Raw genomic sequence first — 15,567 nt, forward strand, 5'->3', positions numbered from 1 at the left:
TCCCAACTGCTGGTAAATGGATAAGACAATTGTTCTTTTCACTTTACTAAATCAAACAGATTTAACTAATTTGTCTGAACAACCATTGTCCTTTTTCCAGTGTTTGAGAGCAAATGGTGTATTTGTCATTTGCTCAATTACATTAGCAGATTTTTGTTTCCACCAGACAGAGTGGACAGATAAATCTTTAGGTGTGTACCCAGCATTATTCTCTCCCTCCCCATCTCCCAGGTGTTACAGGCACCCTCCACCCGGTCCGGACACTACAAGCTCTAGAATGGCAGTTTCATGAATGGAACCGGTCTGGTGCATGACAAATGTTGTCCCATCATGAAACAATAACTGGAGTTCAATCAAAATAATGTCATTACACCCATAATAAATGAAATAATTTATAGAGAATAAATATTCACAGTGGCGGATTCAGGGGGGGGCACCAGGGCATGTGCCCCTTGTCATTTATTTTGTAGCTGAGGACCAGGGCTTTCCAACGAGCCCAGCCCCGTGTCTCTAGCCCCCCAGGAACCGGAGATATCGCCTGGCAAACCTGTAACTTTTTTCCCCATAGGATAATATGGGACCAATCAATTCTGACCCCCACCCTGTTCCGACGACTGCCAGTTCCCGCCCTGGCATCACAGAAGCTTGTGGTTGATTTCATTTAATTTCGAATCGCTGGGCCTTCAATATGATACCAGGCTGGTCCAAATCGGTCAATCGGTTCCAGAGATATTGCGTGTAAACCGATTTTTTTATTTTTGAAATGTAATTTCATGGCTGTTCATGTTCTTTGAGGGCAGATTACTCTGCAACCAAACGTTCCAGTTTCACTGGACCAAAATCATTCAAAGCCCACTCAAAAGTTCTTCAATATGATACTTGTCTCATGTAAATGGGTCAGTTGGTTCCGAAGATAAAGGCGGTTAAATGAGATAACTGGTTAAAGGGGGGAGGGCTGGTTTTCTCTCCCCCTCACATCAGAAAATGCAGGGACTAGGCTGGTGTAAAAGGGGCCAACCTGGGAATGCATTTTCTGGTGTGAAAGGGGTATTATTTCAAATAGCCGGGACCTGCAGTGCTCTGAATACAGCCAGGCTCTGCCACTGTCAGTGGCTATCACTTCTACTGTCCCCCATTTACCATGAGCATGTATTCCCCCTTGGCAATGAGCATGTAATCCCACATGGCAACGAGCATGGAACCTCTGGCAATGAGCATGGAACCCTTGGCAATGAGCATGTAGAGAAGCAGCACTTATGTAGCATAATTTTTAATAGGCATTATGGTGTTTGGCATAACACATAATGGACATTATGGCGTGTAACTTAACGTGTAATTGACATTATGGTGTAAATGTTTAATGCGAGCCTTTGGTGGACAATGTCCCTGTTTATGAAGTGTATTGTGAATTTTGGCTTAATCTGTGTGGCATTATGTGAATTCTGGCTCAATCCATGTGGCATTATGTGAATTTTGTCTCAATCCGTGTGGCATTATGTGAATTTTGTCTCAATCCGTGTGGCATTATGTGAATTTTGGCTCAATCCATGTGGCATTATGGGAATTTTGGCTCAATCCGTATGGCATTTTATGCATTTGGCTCAATCCGTGTGGCATTATGTGAATTTTGACACAATCCATTTGGCATTATGTGAATTTTGGCTCAATCCGAGTGTGTTATTATGTATATTTTGGCTCAATCCATGTGGCATTATGTGAATTTTGACACAATCCATTTGGCATCATGTGTAAGGGGCAAGTATAATGGGGTCTAGTATTTTGTTGCATAATGTGTAGAAGTTGTATATGGTGTTAACACGCCCCCTGTTGAGTGGCCACACACCCTTTTCTGGAGCGCGCCTTCGGCGCGCGCACAACTACATCCTTCACTTTTGTCGCCATGGTGGGCCTGCGTACTTTGGGGGAGATTCTCTAAGAATCTCCGCCCCCCCCTTCGCATTTAGAATTATCGCATATGTTCTAACATATGCGATAATTATGGCAAAGGACAGCTCTTGCGTTAAGAGCTGTCCTTTGCGGTGAGAGTCGCCGGGTCCCAGCAGGTCCCGGCGGCTCACCCCTCCCTCACACACCCGGCGCTGCTGCTGCTGCTGAGCCGGGCTCTCCTCCTCCCTGCACCCGGAAGAGGATCAGTGCAGGGAGGAGGTCACAGGTCCGGGCAGCACAGCTCTGTGCTGCCCGGACACAGGTGAGGGGGCGATGCGGGGCGGCGGGGGTCCGTACGGGGTGTCGTTGCGGGGCAGTGGTGGGATGCGGTAGAAGCCCATTGGCTTCTATGGGGCATCGCCAGATTTTTCTGGCGATGCCCCCCGCCACGTTAACCCGGCGGGGGATGCTTAGAGCATCCCAAAATGCTGTAAAAACCCAGATAACGGGGTTTTTACCGCATTTCTTGTTTAGAGAATCTCCCTCTTTAAATGCCAGGGCCTATTTTTAATTCCATTCCCACCCTCTCCTGCCACTCTCTTAGCATGTACACTGGCACTACTAACACCACCCCTCCCCCACCCAAACCCTTTTTTTATCATGGTGCCCCCCCTGTCATTTTATCCTGGATCCGCCCCTGGCCTCCAGTAATAATAAGTGAAATAGTTGTGCCATGTGTATTAATATAATTATAATATGTGGTGTAATATGAGTCAAGGTGACTACTTGTGGCGTAATGTTAATAAGATTGTGCTAGTTGAATTGCGAGGCCACACCCCTTTTGCAGCACGTGACAAAGGTCATTTTAATGCTAGACAAACCTGGGGACTGGAATGTCCATATCTCCATATGTAAGAAAAGGTCTCACTCGCTGTCCATGGCTTTGAACCAACATTTGTAATGTTCAACGCTTTAATAAAAACTGCTCTTGACGGAAAGGAACTTTACCCAACTCAACTCTAAAATGGCACCTGGTCCCATCATACTTGCCTACCTGACCATGAACTTCCCTGGTAATGTATGATTGCCATCACCTGTGTGGAGCTAGGTAATGGATAAGAAAGGTGTCACCACAGGTACATGCAATCATACATTACCAGGGAAGTCCAGGAGCAGAGCATTGTGTCCTCCTGGAGAGGGGCATGCTGGGAGGTATGGATAATGTATGATTGCCAGCACCTGTGGGGAGCTAGGTAACTGATAAGAAAGGTGTCACCACCGGTGCTGGCAATCCTACATTACCAGGGAAGCCCAGGAACAGAGTATATGGAGAGGGTCAGGTAGGCAAGTATGACTTGACTAGGTGATTCATCACGCCCTACGGTGCTCTTCACACCGGCGTAAGGGGCTCCGCCCCCTTAAAATGTGAATGTTTTTATTGTGTGAAATGTGGGTTGTGTAGGAGGGGGGATAGTGTGGGTGCAGGAGGGGCGGGTGTGAGGTGGTGTTTTTTCAGGTGGAGTGGCGGGTGTGGTGTTGTGGTGGGTGTGGCAGTGGTGTTGGGCTGGTTGTGTGTGAGGATGCCGTGGGTGGGGGTGGTTGATTGGGTGTTGTGTGGGGGATTTGCAGAGGTGGGCCGTGTGGGTGGGCGAGGGGCAGTACACCCTTTCGCTCTCATACATACACCCTGCCACTCTCATACGTACATACACCTGGTCCCTGTCTCTCTCATACATACACACGGTCCCTGCTGCTTTTATATATACATACACCCTGCCGCTCTCATACATACATACACCCGGTCCCTGCTGCTCTTATACATACATACATACACCCTGCTGCTCTCATACATACACACACATACCTCCCAACATTTGGAAATGTGAAAGAGGGACAGTATGCCGCGACGCGCCAAAGGGGGTGTGGCTTACTCCCTATGTGGGTGTGGTTTGTAACACCCACTGGGCGTGTTTTGACCTGGCTGATATATAACTATATCAAGCCATAAATTAGATAACACAATACTCCACGACACGCTTAACAATATCAAACAGAAGAACTTTCTTTTAATATATACTGAGGCTGCTATACCACAATGTTACCCGAGGGCCGGGTAACTTACATACAACATACACTTCCCAAATGTGGTTCAGCGCCCTTTACTCAATTGATAGTCCATATGTCATTTCTCCAAGATAACAATTTATTAAAATCTTCAAAGTTTGATTGACCGTCTGGCCGTACAACAGAATCCCAACGCGTTTCGTCCTAAGACTTCATCAGGGGATTGTATACAGTCTACAATAAACAATATTTTAAAACATAAGTATGACATATGGATATGTGATCTAATGATTAAAAATACTTGTAGAAGAGAAAACAGAGAAAAACTGAAAAAAAGGGAAGAAGTGGTGACGGTGGTTTGAACGAAACAAAGAAGATGAATTCGCCCATAGTGGGTTGTCCTTAATTAAAAAGAATATTCAGTGATTGAAAGGATAAACAACTTACCCGAATATTAAATTTCTTATTGAAACGATTAGGAGATGCGATGTCGGTGAACAATTATTACACCTATACAAAAACATATACGTATTGATCTCAATATTATGTGAATATATTTTAAATAATTTTTGAGTTCTGTGTAAAGAAAGGAGACCCACTGATGGACCGTACATACCAAAAAGAATATATGATATGTCTCCTGTCCTTCTCTTGTAAGCCCTATGAGGCTAACCTATGAAAGTGAAGGTGAATTTATAGTGAAATTATTTAATGTGATATTCTAAGATGAAGTGGGAATAATTTAAGAGCATGTATCTATTATAGTGAAGTAACTATTCTAAAACACTCAATAGATAATACAATATACACAAAAACAATTTAGTTAAATAATTTAACATCGAGACAAAAATTATCTGCTACAAGTGAAGTGGAACAATTTAAAAATAACCCACCAATTGCACTGGTAGAGATTAGTTTGTTCTGAAAAGAGCTCGGCCTGTTACAGTCTAAACAATAAAAAAAAATACAGTATGGTATAGTATACCCATATTTATGTACATAATAAGCAGAATTAAAAAGGTAAAAAAAAAAAAAAAACATATTCAAATTATTGGTCCATATCAGAAACTGTACAGACAAATCATAATTTAGTCTAACACACATCATTTTAGTGTATATTCTCACCTCTCTCAGGGACCTCTATCTCTTGCAAGGAAGGAGAGTCGAATGAATGAATGTATTGCCTGATCCCTTTATATAGGGGAAGTAGGAGTGACCTCATTTCCTTGTGTGACCTGATAGGTCTATTTTTTTTTCTCCTATCAATGCTACTGGGCTATAAAACTCTAGTTGCTCTGTTTAAGAATAAAGTGTCGTTTGGGCAGGCACTGTGGCACAGTGCTAATGCCTGTGCCTGGGAAGCAAGGCGTCACAGGTTCAAGACCCACCTTGTCCCTGTTAAGTTTTACTCTATAAATTTTTTTTTTATATATATAAAAAATAAGTACATTTGAAAAAATATAGATAAATATGTAGTGTAAAAAGAATATAGTGTAATTTAAACTTATATTAACTTTAGGATATGGCCTATTGTTGGTCCAAAACGGTTCTTATTTGATTAGTTATACTTATGATTGGGGATCCCATAATCCTTAGCGGTTTTTGTAATGACCGACATCAGGTTGGGACCCGTACTCACACAATCTCTTACTTCTTGTCCGCCTTATTAATAGATATATATCCATTTGTGGCAGTGGGACAGACTGCTCCCCACTGATCATGTTGTAAGGTCCTGCTGACCTTAAACACCCGCTCCGTGTGCCTGCTGCCGCTACTTCCGGCTTGCATTCCACCACCCGCCAGAAGTGCGGTTCAGCTGGCTGTCACAATGGGATCAAGCCTGCTTCCGCTCATACCTCTTTATACTATACTGCTGTTATTTCCGGCCTGCGTTCCAATGTGCGGTACAACTGGCCGCCATTTTGGGAGCCCCGGACTTATAGTTATAATTTAATAGGAACAAGTTTATGATAATAGTATTTTATTTCCGCTCTGCTTTCATATGTATAGACTTCCAATGTGCCACACCACTAAGTATTCTACTGATTTATACAATAATATCACCAGCCGAATATTACCTATTAATTTATACACCAAAATGATGCTGTAAGACTTTACATCAATATTGCAACAATGTTTATCTTATGCTGAAAAGTGGGTATCATATCTTTACACAGAACTCAAAAATTATTTAAAATATATTCACATAATATTGAGATCAATATGTATATGTTTTTGTATAGGCAGGGCCGGTGCTAGGCACCGGAGCGCCCCAGGCGGGGGGGTCGCCCCGGCGCCCACCGTCGCGCTGTTACCGGGGGGGTGGATGATGTGCCCGCTGTGGAAGGGGGGGGTGGAGGATGCGATTGTGGTGCAGCGGCAGCCGCCGAGTCTGTTGGGGGTAGGGGGAAGCCGCTCACCTGCCGGGTGCCTGCCACGCCGATCCACAGCGGTGTTGGGCAGGGGTCGGGTAGTGATGCGGCGGCAGCCGCTGAGTTTGCTGGGGGTGGGGGGAAGCTGCTCACCTGCCGGGTGCCGCGTCTGAGCGTCTCTCCACAGCAGCGTTGGGCGGGTGGGTTGAACTTGTCAGAAGTGAAGTGACAGGGGGAGCCTAGGGTGTGATGCATCGGATTCGGCATCCAACGAGGTTGCTGGGGGTGGCGGGGGAGCTTAGCCGCTCACCTACATCCAGGGGGTTCTTAGCTCCGGACTACCGCCCTCCAGTGGCCGGCGCCCTAGGCAAATGCCTAGAGCTGCCTAGTGGTGGCGCCGGCCCTGTGTATAGGTGTAATAATTGTTCACCGACATCGCATCTCCTAATCGTTTCAATAAGAAATTTAATATTCGGGTATGTTGTTTATCGTTTCAATCACTGAATATTCTTTTTAATTAAGGACAACCCACTATGGGCGAATTCATCTTCTTTGTTTCTTTCAAACCACCGTCACCACTTCTTCCCTTTTTTCAGTTTTTCTCTGTTTTCTCTTCTAAAAGTATTTTTATCATTAGATCACATATCCATATGTCATACTTATGTTTTAAAATATTGTTTATTGTAGACTGTATACAATCCCCTGATAAAGTCTTAGGACGAAACGCGTTGGAATTCTGTTGTACGGCCAGACGGTCAATCAAACTTTGAAGATTTTAATAAATTGTTATCTTGGAGAAATGACGTATGGACTATCAATTGAGTAAAGGGCGCTGAACCACATTTGGGAAGTATGTATATATATATATATATATATACTGTATATATATATATATATATATATATATATATATATAAGAAAGGGTTTTTGACTCTGAGTTGCGCTGGGTTGTGTGTGCAGCACCACCAAAATTCCTCCTGTTAGTGAGGAATGGTGTAGTAATCAGGAAAGTGGGGGGTGATTGGGGTGCGCTACCTAGTATAGAAACTGTACCTCCCAATATAACATTACAATTTCAAAACAAAATACACATTTCTGAAATAGTGTTCTTGTATTTGAGGATGTTCCCAATGAATAGGCTCAGTCCATCTCTGGGTAAATAGTTCTTTTATTGGTGAAGAAACCCGACGCGTTTCGTCTCTTAGACTTCATCAGGGGTAAGAACCAATGGGTGAGTGGATTTTGTGTGGCTGGTCCTATTTGAAGTTTCTGCTGATCACAGCTGATGCAAATAAAATAAATATCACCAAGTCCTTCTTGATGGGGCTCAATAAATGGAAGTTTCTGAGTTGAGAGTCTAGTGTAGGTTCTTACTAAGAACAATATCAGGACGCTCTCTCTGCAGTAACCTCCTCGCTCTGCATTCAAAATGAGAATATATATCTATATATATTATAATATAATCTCTTATATATTTGGCTACATGTGTCAATCATCCGGAGAGTGTGTGTCTAACGCTGGACAGGGTCACACATGAAACTCCACCCCCCACCCAGCCTTATACACACACACACCACACATAATACACACACACATGTAGCCTAATATATAAGAGATAATACACACATATTGGCCCCGCCTGCCTGCACTACACCCCCCGCAATACCACACACCTATAATACTCACAGACACATGTAGCTCAGCCAGCGTCGATGGGGACGGAAGGGAGTGCAGTGAATAAATTAAGTCTGCGAAGCTGCAGATCTGTGGTGCTGACATAGCAGCCTCTGGCAGCCAGGGGGAGCAGCTCTGCCTCTGCCTCCTCTCAGGCTGACCTCGAGTCGCAGACAGAGTCACATGGTCACAGCGTGAGAGGAAAGAAGCATGATGCAGCTGTGACTCGGCAGAGCTGCCTCCTCCTTTATAGTAAAGCTCTGGGCTGGCTGTAGCTCCTCTCAGGCATTTCCAATCTGCCGCTGGCCTTTGGTGGACAATGTCCCTGTTTATGAAGTGTATTGTGAATTTTGGCTTAATCTGTGTGGCATTATGTGAATTCTGGCTCAATCCATGTGGCATTATGTGAATTTTGTCTCAATCCGTGTGGCATTATGTGAATTTTGTCTCAATCCGTGTGGCATTATGTGAATTTTGGCTCAATCCATGTGGCATTATGGGAATTTTGGCTCAATCCGTATGGCATTTTATGCATTTGGCTCAATCCGTGTGGCATTATGTGAATTTTGACACAATCCATTTGGCATTATGTGAATTTTGGCTCAATCCGAGTGTGTTATTATGTAAATTTTGGCTCAATCCATGTGGCATTATGTGAATTTTGACACAATCCATTTGGCATCATGTGTAAGGGGCAAGTATAATGGGGTCTAGTATTTTGTTGCATAATGTGTAGAAGTTGTATATGGTGTTAACACGCCCCCTGTTGAGTGGCCACACACCCTTTTCTGGAGCGCGCCTTCGGCGCGCGCACAACTACATCCTTCACTTTTGTCGCCATGGTGGGCCTGCGTACTTTGGGGGAGATTCTCTAAGAATCTCCGCCCCCCCCTTCGCATTTAGAATTATCGCATATGTTCTAACATATGCGATAATTATGGCAAAGGACAGCTCTTGCGTTAAGAGCTGTCCTTTGCGGTGAGAGTCGCCGGGTCCCAGCAGGTCCCGGCGGCTCACCCCTCCCTCACACACCCGGCGCTGCTGCTGCTGCTGAGCCGGGCTCTCCTCCTCCCTGCACCCGGAAGAGGATCAGTGCAGGGAGGAGGTCACAGGTCCGGGCAGCACAGCTCTGTGCTGCCCGGACACAGGTGAGGGGGCGATGCGGGGCGGCGGGGGTCCGTACGGGGTGTCGTTGCGGGGCAGTGGTGGGATGCGGTAGAAGCCCATTGGCTTCTATGGGGCATCGCCAGATTTTTCTGGCGATGCCCCCCGCCACGTTAACCCGGCGGGGGATGCTTAGAGCATCCCAAAATGCTGTAAAAACCCAGATAACGGGGTTTTTACCGCATTTCTTGTTTAGAGAATCTCCCTCTTTAAATGCCAGGGCCTATTTTTAATTCCATTCCCACCCTCTCCTGCCACTCTCTTAGCATGTACACTGGCACTACTAACACCACCCCTCCCCCACCCAAACCCTTTTTTTATCATGGTGCCCCCCCTGTCATTTTATCCTGGATCCGCCCCTGGCCTCCAGTAATAATAAGTGAAATAGTTGTGCCATGTGTATTAATATAATTATAATATGTGGTGTAATATGAGTCAAGGTGACTACTTGTGGCGTAATGTTAATAAGATTGTGCTAGTTGAATTGCGAGGCCACACCCCTTTTGCAGCACGTGACAAAGGTCATTTTAATGCTAGACAAACCTGGGGACTGGAATGTCCATATCTCCATATGTAAGAAAAGGTCTCACTCGCTGTCCATGGCTTTGAACCAACATTTGTAATGTTCAACGCTTTAATAAAAACTGCTCTTGACGGAAAGGAACTTTACCCAACTCAACTCTAAAATGGCACCTGGTCCCATCATACTTGCCTACCTGACCATGAACTTCCCTGGTAATGTATGATTGCCATCACCTGTGTGGAGCTAGGTAATGGATAAGAAAGGTGTCACCACAGGTACATGCAATCATACATTACCAGGGAAGTCCAGGAGCAGAGCATTGTGTCCTCCTGGAGAGGGGCATGCTGGGAGGTATGGATAATGTATGATTGCCAGCACCTGTGGGGAGCTAGGTAACTGATAAGAAAGGTGTCACCACCGGTGCTGGCAATCCTACATTACCAGGGAAGCCCAGGAACAGAGTATATGGAGAGGGTCAGGTAGGCAAGTATGACTTGACTAGGTGATTCATCACGCCCTACGGTGCTCTTCACACCGGCGTAAGGGGCTCCGCCCCCTTAAAATGTGAATGTTTTTATTGTGTGAAATGTGGGTTGTGTAGGAGGGGGGGATAGTGTGGGTGCAGGAGGGGCGGGTGTGAGGTGGTGTTTTTTCAGGTGGAGTGGCGGGTGTGGTGTTGTGGTGGGTGTGGCAGTGGTGTTGGGCTGGTTGTGTGTGAGGATGCCGTGGGTGGGGGTGGTTGATTGGGTGTTGTGTGGGGGATTTGCAGAGGTGGCCCGTGTGGGTGGGCGAGGGGCAGTACACCCTTTCGCTCTCATACATACACCCTGCCACTCTCATACGTACATACACCTGGTCCCTGTCTCTCTCATACATACACACGGTCCCTGCTGCTTTTATATATACATACACCCTGCCGCTCTCATACATACATACACCCGGTCCCTGCTGCTCTTATACATACATACATACACCCTGCTGCTCTCATACATACACACACATACCTCCCAACATTTGGAAATGTGAAAGAGGGACAGTATGCCGCGACGCGCCAAAGGGGGTGTGGCTTACTCCCTATGTGGGTGTGGTTTGTAACACCCACTGGGCGTGTTTTGACCTGGCTGATATATAACTATATCAAGCCATAAATTAGATAACACAATACTCCACGACACGCTTAACAATATCAAACAGAAGAACTTTCTTTTAATATATACTGAGGCTGCTATACCACAATGTTACCCGAGGGCCGGGTAACTTACATACAACATACACTTCCCAAATGTGGTTCAGCGCCCTTTACTCAATTGATAGTCCATATGTCATTTCTCCAAGATAACAATTTATTAAAATCTTCAAAGTTTGATTGACCGTCTGGCCGTACAACAGAATCCCAACGCGTTTCGTCCTAAGACTTCATCAGGGGATTGTATACAGTCTACAATAAACAATATTTTAAAACATAAGTATGACATATGGATATGTGATCTAATGATTAAAAATACTTGTAGAAGAGAAAACAGAGAAAAACTGAAAAAAAGGGAAGAAGTGGTGACGGTGGTTTGAACGAAACAAAGAAGATGAATTCGCCCATAGTGGGTTGTCCTTAATTAAAAAGAATATTCAGTGATTGAAAGGATAAACAACTTACCCGAATATTAAATTTCTTATTGAAACGATTAGGAGATGCGATGTCGGTGAACAATTATTACACCTATACAAAAACATATACGTATTGATCTCAATATTATGTGAATATATTTTAAATAATTTTTGAGTTCTGTGTAAAGAAAGGAGACCCACTGATGGACCGTACATACCAAAAAGAATATATGATATGTCTCCTGTCCTTCTCTTGTAAGCCCTATGAGGCTAACCTATGAAAGTGAAGGTGAATTTATAGTGAAATTATTTAATGTGATATTCTAAGATGAAGTGGGAATAATTTAAGAGCATGTATCTATTATAGTGAAGTAACTATTCTAAAACACTCAATAGATAATACAATATACACAAAAACAATTTAGTTAAATAATTTAACATCGAGACAAAAATTATCTGCTACAAGTGAAGTGGAACAATTTAAAAATAACCTACCAATTGCACTGGTAGAGATTAGTTTGTTCTGAAAAGAGCTCGGCCTGTTACAGTCTAAACAATAAAAAAAATACAGTATGGTATAGTATACCCATATTTATGTACATAATAAGCAGAATTAAAAAGGTAAAAAAAAAAAAAAACATATTCAAATTATTGGTCCATATCAGAAACTGTACAGACAAATCATAATTTAGTCTAACACACATCATTTTAGTGTATATTCTCACCTCTCTCAGGGACCTCTATCTCTTGCAAGGAAGGAGAGTCGAATGAATGAATGTATTGCCTGATCCCTTTATATAGGGGAAGTAGGAGTGACCTCATTTCCTTGTGTGACCTGATAGGTCTATTTTTTTTTCTCCTATCAATGCTACTGGGCTATAAAACTCTAGTTGCTCTGTTTAAGAATAAAGTGTCGTTTGGGCAGGCACTGTGGCACAGTGCTAATGCCTGTGCCTGGGAAGCAAGGCGTCACAGGTTCAAGACCCACCTTGTCCCTGTTAAGTTTTACTCTATAAATTTTTTTTTTATATATATAAAAAATAAGTACATTTGAAAAAATATAGATAAATATGTAGTGTAAAAAGAATATAGTGTAATTTAAACTTATATTAACTTTAGGATATGGCCTATTGTTGGTCCAAAACGGTTCTTATTTGATTAGTTATACTTATGATTGGGGATCCCATAATCCTTAGCGGTTTTTGTAATGACCGACATCAGGTTGGGACCCGTACTCACACAATCTCTTACTTCTTGTCCGCCTTATTAATAGATATATATCCATTTGTGGCAGTGGGACAGACTGCTCCCCACTGATCATGTTGTAAGGTCCTGCTGACCTTAAACACCCGCTCCGTGTGCCTGCTGCCGCTACTTCCGGCTTGCATTCCACCACCCGCCAGAAGTGCGGTTCAGCTGGCTGTCACAATGGGATCAAGCCTGCTTCCGCTCATACCTCTTTATACTATACTGCTGTTATTTCCGGCCTGCGTTCCAATGTGCGGTACAACTGGCCGCCATTTTGGGAGCCCCGGACTTATAGTTATAATTTAATAGGAACAAGTTTATGATAATAGTATTTTATTTCCGCTCTGCTTTCATATGTATAGACTTCCAATGTGCCACACCACTAAGTATTCTACTGATTTATACAATAATATCACCAGCCGAATATTACCTATTAATTTATACACCAAAATGATGCTGTAAGACTTTACATCAATATTGCAACAATGTTTATCTTATGCTGAAAAGTGGGTATCATATCTTTACACAGAACTCAAAAATTATTTAAAATATATTCACATAATATTGAGATCAATATGTATATGTTTTTGTATAGGCAGGGCCGGTGCTAGGCACCGGAGCGCCCCAGGCGGGGGGGTCGCCCCGGCGCCCACCGTCGCGCTGTTACCGGGGGGGTGGATGATGTGCCCGCTGTGGAAGGGGGGGGTGGAGGATGCGATTGTGGTGCAGCGGCAGCCGCCGAGTCTGTTGGGGGTAGGGGGAAGCCGCTCACCTGCCGGGTGCCTGCCACGCCGATCCACAGCGGTGTTGGGCAGGGGTCGGGTAGTGATGCGGCGGCAGCCGCTGAGTTTGCTGGGGGTGGGGGGAAGCTGCTCACCTGCCGGGTGCCGCGTCTGAGCGTCTCTCCACAGCAGCGTTGGGCGGGTGGGTTGAACTTGTCAGAAGTGAAGTGACAGGGGGAGCCTAGGGTGTGATGCATCGGATTCGGCATCCAACGAGGTTGCTGGGGGTGGCGGGGGAGCTTAGCCGCTCACCTACATCCAGGGGGTTCTTAGCTCCGGACTACCGCCCTCCAGTGGCCGGCGCCCTAGGCAAATGCCTAGAGCTGCCTAGTGGTGGCGCCGGCCCTGTGTATAGGTGTAATAATTGTTCACCGACATCGCATCTCCTAATCGTTTCAATAAGAAATTTAATATTCGGGTATGTTGTTTATCGTTTCAATCACTGAATATTCTTTTTAATTAAGGACAACCCACTATGGGCGAATTCATCTTCTTTGTTTCTTTCAAACCACCGTCACCACTTCTTCCCTTTTTTCAGTTTTTCTCTGTTTTCTCTTCTAAAAGTATTTTTATCATTAGATCACATATCCATATGTCATACTTATGTTTTAAAATATTGTTTATTGTAGACTGTATACAATCCCCTGATAAAGTCTTAGGACGAAACGCGTTGGAATTCTGTTGTACGGCCAGACGGTCAATCAAACTTTGAAGATTTTAATAAATTGTTATCTTGGAGAAATGACGTATGGACTATCAATTGAGTAAAGGGCGCTGAACCACATTTGGGAAGTATGTATATATATATATATATATATATACTGTATATATATATATATATATATAAGAAAGGGTTTTTGACTCTGAGTTGCGCTGGGTTGTGTGTGCAGCACCACCAAAATTCCTCCTGTTAGTGAGGAATGGTGTAGTAATCAGGAAAGTGGGGGGTGATTGGGGTGCGCTACCTAGTATAGAAACTGTACCTCCCAATATAACATTACAATTTCAAAACAAAATACACATTTCTGAAATAGTGTTCTTGTATTTGAGGATGTTCCCAATGAATAGGCTCAGTCCATCTCTGGGTAAATAGTTCTTTTATTGGTGAAGAAACCCGACGCGTTTCGTCTCTAAGACTTCATCAGGGGTAAGAACCAATGGGTGAGTGGATTTTGTGTGGCTGGTCCTATTTGAAGTTTCTGCTGATCACAGCTGATGCAAATAAAATAAATATCACCAAGTCCTTCTTGATGGGGCTCAATTAAATGGAAGTTTCTGAGTTGAGAGTCTAGTGTAGGTTCTTACTAAGAACAATATCAGGACGCTCTCTCTGCAGTAACCTCCTCGCTCTGCATTCAAAATGAGAATATATATCTATATATATTATAATATAATCTCTTATATATTTGGCTACATGTGTCAATCATCCGGAGAGTGTGTGTCTAACGCTGGACAGGGTCACACATGAAACTCCACCCCCCACCCAGCCTTATACACACACACACCACACATAATACACACACACATGTAGCCTAATATATAAGAGATAATACACACATATTGGCCCCGCCTGCCTGCACTACACCCCCCGCAATACCACACACCTATAATACTCACAGACACATGTAGCTCAGCCAGCGTCGATGGGGACGGAAGGGAGTGCAGTGAATAAATTAAGTCTGCGAAGCTGCAGATCTGTGGTGCTGACATAGCAGCCTCTGGCAGCCAGGGGGAGCAGCTCTGCCTCTGCCTCCTCTCAGGCTGACCTCGAGTCGCAGACAGAGTCACATGGTCACAGCGTGAGAGGAAAGAAGCATGATGCAGCTGTGACTCGGCAGAGCTGCCTCCTCCTTTATAGTAAAGCTCTGGGCTGGCTGTAGCTCCTCTCAGGCATTTCCAATCTGCCGCTGGCCGGGTGAAGCAAGACTGCCCTGTGAGTGTCAGGTGCCACAGGTATGTCACATGTGGGAGGGGGATGCCAGCAAGTCTGGGGAAGGAGGGGGCAGCAGCAACCCGCTCCCCCCCCCCCCCGGCCTGCACACCCCACCGTCCTGCACACCCACCCCTGGCACACACACACACCACCCCCCCCCGTCCTGCACACACACACACACACCCCCGCCTGCACACAGCAGCAAGGTCAGCGGGCAGACACACACAGGTGTACTCATTACTCACTGACACACTTCCCAGGTCACCAGGCAAACACACAGGTGTACTCATTACTCACTGACACACTTCCCAGGTCACC

This window comes from Crinia signifera, chromosome 3 (genome assembly GCF_055691185.1).
Source record: "Crinia signifera chromosome 3, ASM5569118v1, whole genome shotgun sequence".
Taxonomy (NCBI): domain Eukaryota; kingdom Metazoa; phylum Chordata; class Amphibia; order Anura; family Myobatrachidae; genus Crinia; species Crinia signifera.